Genomic DNA, 9,524 nt, shown 5'->3' with positions numbered 1-9,524 from the left:
TACTGCAGCACTTGGAAGTTTGCAGTGTGTAGGAAAAGTTTAAAGTAATCTTCATCAAAAATAGAAAATTATATATTTTTGATACATTTTTTAATTTTAAAACACTGCTGTACTGTATGCTTACACTTCCAGAAGATATTTTTGCTTTACACTATATACACTCCTCTATTTCGTCTCTGTTGGTGTATATTTGCATTTAACTTTGATAGATCTGTGCAGACTTTATATTTATTTTCTATTGATGTCACTTTACAGACAAACAATTTAAAGACTATATTGTAATGAAGGAACAGAAAGGAAAATGATTTTTGCATAAATATAATATGAATGTGTGAAGAAGCTGACACAAAATAACGCTAATGCATATTAAACCCTGATTCCTTATTATTTACGCTTTTATAGTAAACAATTTAAATGTCACATGAACATACACACAGTGTACATTTCTGCCATTTATACACATTTTAATTACACAACATAAAAAAAATCAACATTTCTAATTTGAGAAGTATCCAGGGACTTTGAAATTCCTCAAGTTTCTCTTCTATTACATTAAATGCTTGACTTGTAATCGGGAATCTGTGGAAACAGGATTCAGAGATTGAAAGCCTCTTTTAAAGGACTTTTTAAGTCGATTAAGAGACGTCGTACCCATTAAAACATCAAACGACCAGCACTATGTAACAGCTTAATTGGACTTCCCGTATGGTCTTATCTCTTTGACATTGTAGCTTATGAAAACAAAACCAGAGACTTAGGCTATATCTCTCTTTAAGATCCATGTAACCAAAAGAGGAAAGGATACTTTTTTTAACTGTTTAATAAAAATCATGAAACATTTGTTAACTAAGTGGCACCTGCTACTGCTACACATACATTCATATCACGCACGCTCACAACGTCAGGTGCTGAGTCCATAACCAATGGCTGAGATTGAACTCAGCAGGCTGACTCAGTGGAAATATGCTGTCATAGACACTCCTTGAAAAAGGATAAGGGTTGTAATGACATCACAACTCACTACCAGGAGATAGGAGCTTGGTGAGCTCTTAAAACAAAGGCTGAGGTATAAACACCTAAACAATGATAATAAACAAGGAAATGACATAGGAGCAAAACCGGCACTGTCACAAAATGGTTTCTGTTGACCAGATGATAATGATGTCATCTCTAAATAGCTGTAAGAATAACTGAGAATTAAATGATATTATACGCCTCAGTTCCCATTTAAATTGTATGGAGAAAGTGACCAAACATTTCTTTCATATCTTTTTATAATCTAAAGAGCATTTTTTTTCACCATAACGAACCTTTTTTGAAACAGAAAAGTTATCTGGATATTAAAGGTTCTTTATTGGTCCATTCAGCCAAAAATGGTTCTAATATGGCATCGTGAAGCACCTTTATTATATAGTGTAAGTGTTTAAAATAGGGTTAATTTAGATGAAGGCATACTTTTAGCCATTCATCTCAATGTCCCAGTTTACCTAAATTTACCCAAAATAACTTTTTTTATTAAGCACTCCATAATCCATTATTTGAATATGAAATGTAACTGGGTCTAATTCTATGTTACCCAATTAAAGTTTGAAAAGTGACGTTAATCATTACTTTAATAAACAATGATAACTGACCATAATGATAAGGACATGATGGTACAAGTTTTGTTTCGGTTTTGTGCTTAGCTCAATTCAAAACTAGAGGGCGCCACCTTGTGGATGAATTATGGAGGTGAAGAGTATATTTAAGAATATTTAAAGGGATAGTTCACACTTAAAAAATGAAAATTCTCATCCCCATGTTGTTCTAAACCTGTATACATTTATTTTATCTGATGAACACAAAAGAAGATATTTTGATAAATGATGTAAGCACATAGCCGATTGTAACCATTGACTTCCATAGTAGGAAACAAATACGATGGAAGTGTAGTGGGTACCATCAGCTGTGTGCTTACCATCATTTATCAAAATATCTTCTTTTGTGTTCATCAAAAAAAAAAAAAAAAAAAAAATAATTCATACAGGTTTAAAACAACATGAGGATGAAACAATGATAACACAATTTCATTTTTGGGTGAACTATCCCTTTTATCATATTGCATGGGTCTGCTCCAACTTACACTGCCAAAACTTTTCAAATTGTTAACAAAGGTAATAAAGTAACATGAACAAAGTTTTTTATAAAGAAGAGTTTGTTATTTTGTGTATAATGAATAAGATTAGTCACCAACATGTTACTAACAAAGATTATTTTGTTGACTGGACTTAGACACTAAAGTGTTTTGCCAAACTATTTTACATTAAACAAGTGTTTGAAAGCTCCCAAGATGCACTGTGTATGTAAAATTATGTTTTTATCAATATGTTTATTTTCTGGGCTGGGTTCGAACCCATGGCTTTTTGCCATGCAAAAGGTTGTGGGTTTGATACACTACGAACTCAGATCAGGCATAAGTCTCATTAACTGTCTCTTTAAATTAAGTTTATTTATTTGATAAAAAAACAGGTTTGGTGGACTTTATTTCCTCATATGAGGCTGTATCCTTTAAAGATGTCCTAACAGGGGTGTCATGCCTAAGGTGTACACATAAGATCCTACTGGGCAAAGATTAATCGCAATTAATCTCATACAAAATAAAAGTGATATTTTGCATAATATATGAGTGTGTACTGTGTGTAATTATTATGTATATGTAAATACACACACATTCATGAATGTATTTATTAAACATTTACATGTTACAAATAGATATACAAATAAAACATTTCTGAAATTAATATATATATTTATGTGTGTGTGGTTAAATATACATAATAATAATTACACACAGTATACACACATATATTATGCAAACATCACTTTTATTTTCTTTGTGATTAATTGTGATTAATCTTTGCCCAGCACTAACACATACCCTTCAAACTGTGATCATAATTATTAAGGTCAGTTAAGCATCAAAACCTTTTATATTCCATATTCCTATACTATACAGACTAAAAGAGAAGCATTTATGAATGATTTTTATTGCTATATTACACATAAATAGTCATGTGACGTCTGTGATTGATTATAGCTGTAATGATCAACACTGCAAAAAAAGTGTAGTAACCTTAATTTTTTGGTGTATTGATTACAATCAGCAAAACCATGGTTTTATTACAGGAACCATGGTTTTTGAAAACCATGGTTGTCAAAACCAGGTACTTTTGTGGTAACCATGGTTTTACTAACCATGTTTTTTTTTAAAGTAGTAAACCCATGGTAAATTTTCATAAGGGGTAAACAATATAGTTTCTTAACATGTATTAATTCATGTTTTAATGTTAGTTAATGTCAATACAGTTGTTAATTTAGTTCATAATGCATAAATTCATGTTAACAGTTATTTATACAACGCTTGATTATATAAATGTATTAGCAAATGCCAAAATTAACTTAAACTAAGATTAATTAATAGTGTAGAAGTACCGATCATTTTTAGTTCATTTTGCATCATATTTGACCTCAGTGTCAGAGAACATGATGATTCTGTGCCCTTTTTAGTGGTGAATCTAGATATAAAACATGAAGAAACTGACTTTGAACTATCATCTTTGTACATACCATTTATCCACTTACCATCCCCAAACAGGAGGCAATGAAGAAGAGGCATTAAGTCAAGGATACATCTCCGACCTTGTATCAATTATTGTTCTCTTAACAGGATAACCTCTAAATTTTGTTATCCCTTTTCTCTCGTCCCAGCAGCCTTAGAACAACTTCGCGGAGCACAGATCTTCTTGAAACTTGACCTTCGTAGTGCATATCATTTCATCAGAATCCATCGTGGAGATGAATGGAAGATGGCATTTGTGACCCCTACTGGCCATTTGAATATTTAGTCATGCCGTATGAATTCGTCAACGCCCTCCTTTCTTCCAAAATTTCATGCACTCCATCTTCAGAGACCTCCTCAATTGGTACGTATTGAGCTACATTGATGATATCCTCATTTATTTCAAAAACCCAGCAGAACAACATGTCCATGTTAAAGAAGTCCTCCAATGCTTACGTCAACATCAGCTGTATCTGAAAACAGAAAAATGTGAGTTCCATCAATCCACCATCCAATAGTTTTCATACAACGTCTCCCAGGACGAAGTGAGTATGGATGAGAGGAAGGTGGAAATCATCAAATCCTGGCCAACACCCATCACCCTCAAAGATCTGCAAATATATCTCAGATTCACCAATTTATAACATTGTTTCATCCATCAGTACAGCTCCATTTTGCAACAACTTACCACTCTACTACGAGGTAAACCAAAAACCCTGTCCTGGACCCCGGAAACTGACCAAGCCTTCAAAAACCGCAAAATTGCTTTCAGCATACTCATCCATCCAGATCCCACAAAACCTTTTATAGCAGAAGTGGATTCATCATCTACAGGTGTCGGAGCCGTCCTTTCACAGCAGCAGGGGAATCCACCGATACATCATCCATGCGCTTTCTACTCTCATAAATTCAGCCATGCTGAAGTTAACTATGACATAGGAAACCTTGAGTTGCTCGCAGTGTTGGGCGTAACTAGGTACTTAGTAATTAGTTTCTGTAATTTAATTACTTTTTCCCCAAAAGTAAAGCAAGAGATCGCTCTTATTTTTCTAGTAATTCAATTAGTTACTTCTAATGTAACTCAACTTAATGTGTATGGACTGTGGAACAATTATATATAACGCATCGGTGGATTTAAGATCAAAATTTAAAGTCTAAGGTTAAGATGCATGTTTTTTATGTATCCTTAAATACTTTGAGTTAATAAGAATAATAGTAACACTCTAGTATAGTTTACAATTCTCTCTATTAACTGGTTGGTTATTAGCATTACTATTACTGAGATATTGGCTGTTTATCAAATCTTAAAAAGCACACATTAATGCCTGATTCTGCAAAAACCTTATTATACATCCTTAATCCTACCCAATACTTAAACTTAATTTACTAAGTATTAATAAGCAGTAATTAGGAATATATTGAGGTAAAGGTAGTTAATAGTTAGTTAATAGTGAAAATTAGACCTTAAAAAGTGTGACCAGAATAATTTATGTTCTTTATGTAACTGTTTTAAACCACAAAAATCTGCAATACTTATACGTGAAGCAAAAGGACTCAATCCCCGATAAGCACGCTGGGCTTTCTTCTTCATTAAACTTTACTATCACTAATCATCTAATTAGGAATAAGAACTGCAGGGTCGATTCTCTCTCCAGGAATGCTTCTGAAGAGATTCAAACCCCTGAAAATATCCTTACTGATACAAACTTTCCTGAATACCTGAAACTCAAGATGTTCTGCCGGGCTGTCCACCAAACCACAGTTATGTTCCACTCATCCATCGTACACCACTCATCACCAAAGCACATACTTCAACTGGCATTGGTCACCCTGTTGCAAACCAAACCCTCTCACTCCTTAAACATTGCTCCTTGTGGCCCTATATGGTTCAGGACGTGAGTGGATGTAAGGATTGTGTCATCTCTAAAACTCCCCATAGACTTCCATCCAACTGTTCTCACACCGGTTCAGTGTGTACTCTGGTACCAACCACATCTGTTCCTCTGGATTGAAAAAGACGTCTGAGGTCCCCTCAGTTTAGCATTGGTTCCAGGAGAGTGAGAGGGTCTGGGACTCACCGTATCACCACATCTTGGACTCTAGACGTCAAGGTGACCATCTAGAGCGGCCATTCCCAAACTGTGGTCCGCGGACCACTAGTGGTCCGTGAGGGTACTGCAGGTGGTCCGTGAAAAGGCAAAATAAGAATATGTATATTTTAATATACAAACTCGTTCATATTTTGGGCGAACGTGTACTGCTGCCTAATAAACGTTACTGTGAACTCATTCATTCTGGTGCCTGTGAACGGCACGCTCTCTCAGTTTAACGTCGTTCAATAGGGTGCCAGATTTGTATATTCTTCCAGGCGAAAACCCGACTAAAACACACTGTAAACAGGCCTTAATGTGTAGCGGAAAAAACACCCAATCTGGCAACACCGCCACCACTCGGTGTTCACCAGTCACGCTGCATGCGTCATCACAACAACACAGACGCTCCTGAAATTCCTGCCGTGCAACTCAAATAGTTTAACATTAAATAACATCATATTTGTCCTAAATCATTAACGATTAACATAGGCTGCTAACGCATATTCCGGATCTTGAATTAGACTTTGACTAAGCTCACGCTATTTAACGTGCACGTGTGGTGTGCAATACCTGCGAGTAGTTGTCATACACGCAATGCCTCGCAGCGCTCACCCGGGGTGCGACCCCCACCCGACTAGCCTTCTTAAGGTATGTGTAAGCAAATACAAAAATTAAAAGACAGTCAATGCTAATGTAAACCTTGGTTGGATAAGGATTTAAAGTTGGACTGTAAAGATGGAATCTGACGCATTTAGCTTCAGTGTTAAAACTGATCAAAATTGCTGTCTGTGGTGGTTCTATATGGGCTATAATGGCAATCATTTAAAAAAAATAATATGGGAAAAAAATAACTATAAATTAGTTCATTTTTGGAACTGTGACCTAGTTTAACAATTTCAAATATGAACTATGAACTGAACTAGTTCATTTTAAAATTTGTGAACTGTGAACTAAACTAGTTCATGTAGAAAGTGAACTTTCCCAACACTAAGAATATGTATATAAATAATAATGATATAAGGTTAAGAAACCTGTTGCACTGATGTGATGACCAGTTATAGTTTTAGTGCTAGTAAGACTATTTAGATGTGCAGATTATTCAGGACTTTGTGTGGACACATTTTATTATTATAAAATATTATTAATATAAGGTGGTCCGCGAAAATTCTTGATTACAAATAGTGGTCCACACACACAAAAAGTTTGAAAACCCCTGATCTAGAGTACCTGGTAGACTGGGAGGGGTTTGGACCAGAGGAATGATCTTATGTCCCAAGGGACGATATCTTTGATCCTGAACTGCTGATGAACTTCCACAATACCCACCCAGAGAAACCCGCTCCCCAAGGCAGAGGTCGACCACCTCGTTGTCCCAATGGCCACAAGGAGTGGGCGGTAAGGAGGGGATACTGTTACGGAATCACCCGGTTTCTCAGCACACTCTCCTGCAACAAGCGCAATCACCAGCCTTATAATCACCATCACCTGTCCCATTTAGCGCACACCATTTAAGCCACTCACACAGTCAGTAGGTGTTTCTCAATGTCAAGGAAGGATCCTCTTAATGAGACAATGACGTGCACTTGCTAGCCTGTTCCATTCCTGATCTCTCTGGTCATGAGGAACGATGGTAGGACATGTCTCAGGAAAAGATCGCACTGCTTTGCAGTTAGCAAATAGCAACATGAGCCAACGATCAAATCAGTTCTCGAATTACGACTTCAAGTCAGGCCCTAACTTTTTCCTCGGCTGCATCCGAAAACTAAGGCAGCTGACTTGTTGCCTCGTTGCCTCATGAGGCAATGACTTCGGAGGCATAAAGGCAGCTCCGGGAAACGCATTTGGACAGCCTTCATAGGCAGTGTAATGGAATTATTTTTAAAATATTAACAGAGCGCCATTGTAATAACTAATCCCATATTTGAAAACTGCTATACTAAATTCTCGCTAGAAATGCAAATCAAAAGGTATAAAAAGTCAAATATAACCTTATTTACACCAAATGTGTGATCCAGATGCTTTGTTGGCCAGCATTTTATTTGCTCGACCAATCACATTTTTTAGATTGTGCCAACAAAGCGTTATTTCTGTATGGGCTGAGACCGGGATTAAGTGAATTTGAGGCGAAGGTATTTGATGAATGTGTAATACCTGCTAAGAGCATTCAGGCAATATCATTATCTCATGTTTGACGGAGGTGCCATTTAGAGGCTTTTTCATCTAAGCTCCTCATATATATGCCTATTACTACATAAATTATGTTTACTATGTTATAATACTTACATTACAAAGATTTAAAAAAAATAGTAGACCTATGCAAAGTTATATCTTTACATTTGACTAGCCTACATCTTTAAATACTCCCATAATAATGTGGAATTTAATTAAATTAATGGTGGAGTGAATTATTGTACTTCTTTTATAGTTTAATAAAGAACATTTTTTACATGAATTCATTTTATTTCTGCCTCAAACATTAATGTACTGTGCACGGTGGAGTTTGTGTCAAATCTACTTGTGTATTGTAAGTATAGTAAGTATAGTAAGTGCATACTAGTGTATTGCAAATGAACTTTATCCACACACAACACTCTTATAACAGTTTATTAGCTTTCCTTTGGTAATCAAATGAAGATAGTACAATGAGAGAGAAAGAGAGAGAGAGAGAGGGAGAAAGAGAGAGAGAGAGAGAGAGAGAGAGAGAGCTGTAGCTGTATTGCAGTTTTGTAAACGTTCAATGTGTTGTGCTATTCAGTCAAAAGAGGGCTCCATTTACACAGAAATAACAAAGCCAAAAGCATTGCGTATTACAAATGTATACTTATCTGGAGCATAAATCTTTTCCCTGTTTTATTTAACTAACATCCAGCATAACATCTCCACACTAACATCTTTCTTTAGCCATGTGATAATTAACATCATCACAGGCTTTCCAAATCCAGTCTTTGTCCGATTGTGTTAAAGGATCTATTGTTCTAGGCATAAAGGCTATCTACAGGAGAGAGCAAGTATTCCTCCTTATCTTCTTTATCATATCAAAAGAACCCATCCTGTCAATCATTAGTCATATGATGAATGATGCGTAGCGTATGCACTCATGCGTAAAAAGGGGCTTAAATGGACTCTCTCGTGACTGGATTGGGTTCATGAATGGCAGTCACATGGTTGTAGATGATTTAATCAAACTGAAGTTACATTGCCCACTCCAAAGCCTGTTTGAGCAGTTAGCTATCAAACAGATTTACGAGTTACATAATCACATTGCATAATCATCATCAGAGAAGCATTGATGAATATATTGCTGTATTTTCTCAGGCAAATTAGGTAACGTTTTAAACATACAGTACCCATGCATGTAAATGCAATTTACTATAATCTATACAAAGTGCATTTACAAAAAGATGCATTAAGTACTAACTATAGTAAACTGTAGTAAAATCTTACCATAATAAATGTTAAACTATACTACTACAGTTTCATTCATTGTAGATTATTCTAATATAGTATACTATATTAACAAGGGTAGTAATTGCTATACAGCATACTAAACATTAAAGCACTGCCGTATTTACTAAAGTATACTACAGTGTTTTAATGCATGCGCAGAATTATACAATAATTTAATACCCATTTGCATTTTCTACTTATGTAATTACATTGTAACATTGCTGTAATATCATCATATTAAAAATCAAACGCACTGTTATTGTGTCCCCAAAAGCCCTTCTAATCTATCTTATGATGTGTACTTCCTGTTATGTGAACGCGTCTCATGCTCGTCTACGAAAAATGGGCGTGCTCGAGAAAAGGAGGGCTAGGAATATAAAGTAGAG

Source organism: Paramisgurnus dabryanus, chromosome 10 (assembly GCF_030506205.2).
Source record: "Paramisgurnus dabryanus chromosome 10, PD_genome_1.1, whole genome shotgun sequence".
In the NCBI taxonomy this organism is placed as follows: domain Eukaryota; kingdom Metazoa; phylum Chordata; class Actinopteri; order Cypriniformes; family Cobitidae; genus Paramisgurnus; species Paramisgurnus dabryanus.
Note: the sequence above shows the minus strand (reverse complement) of the source record.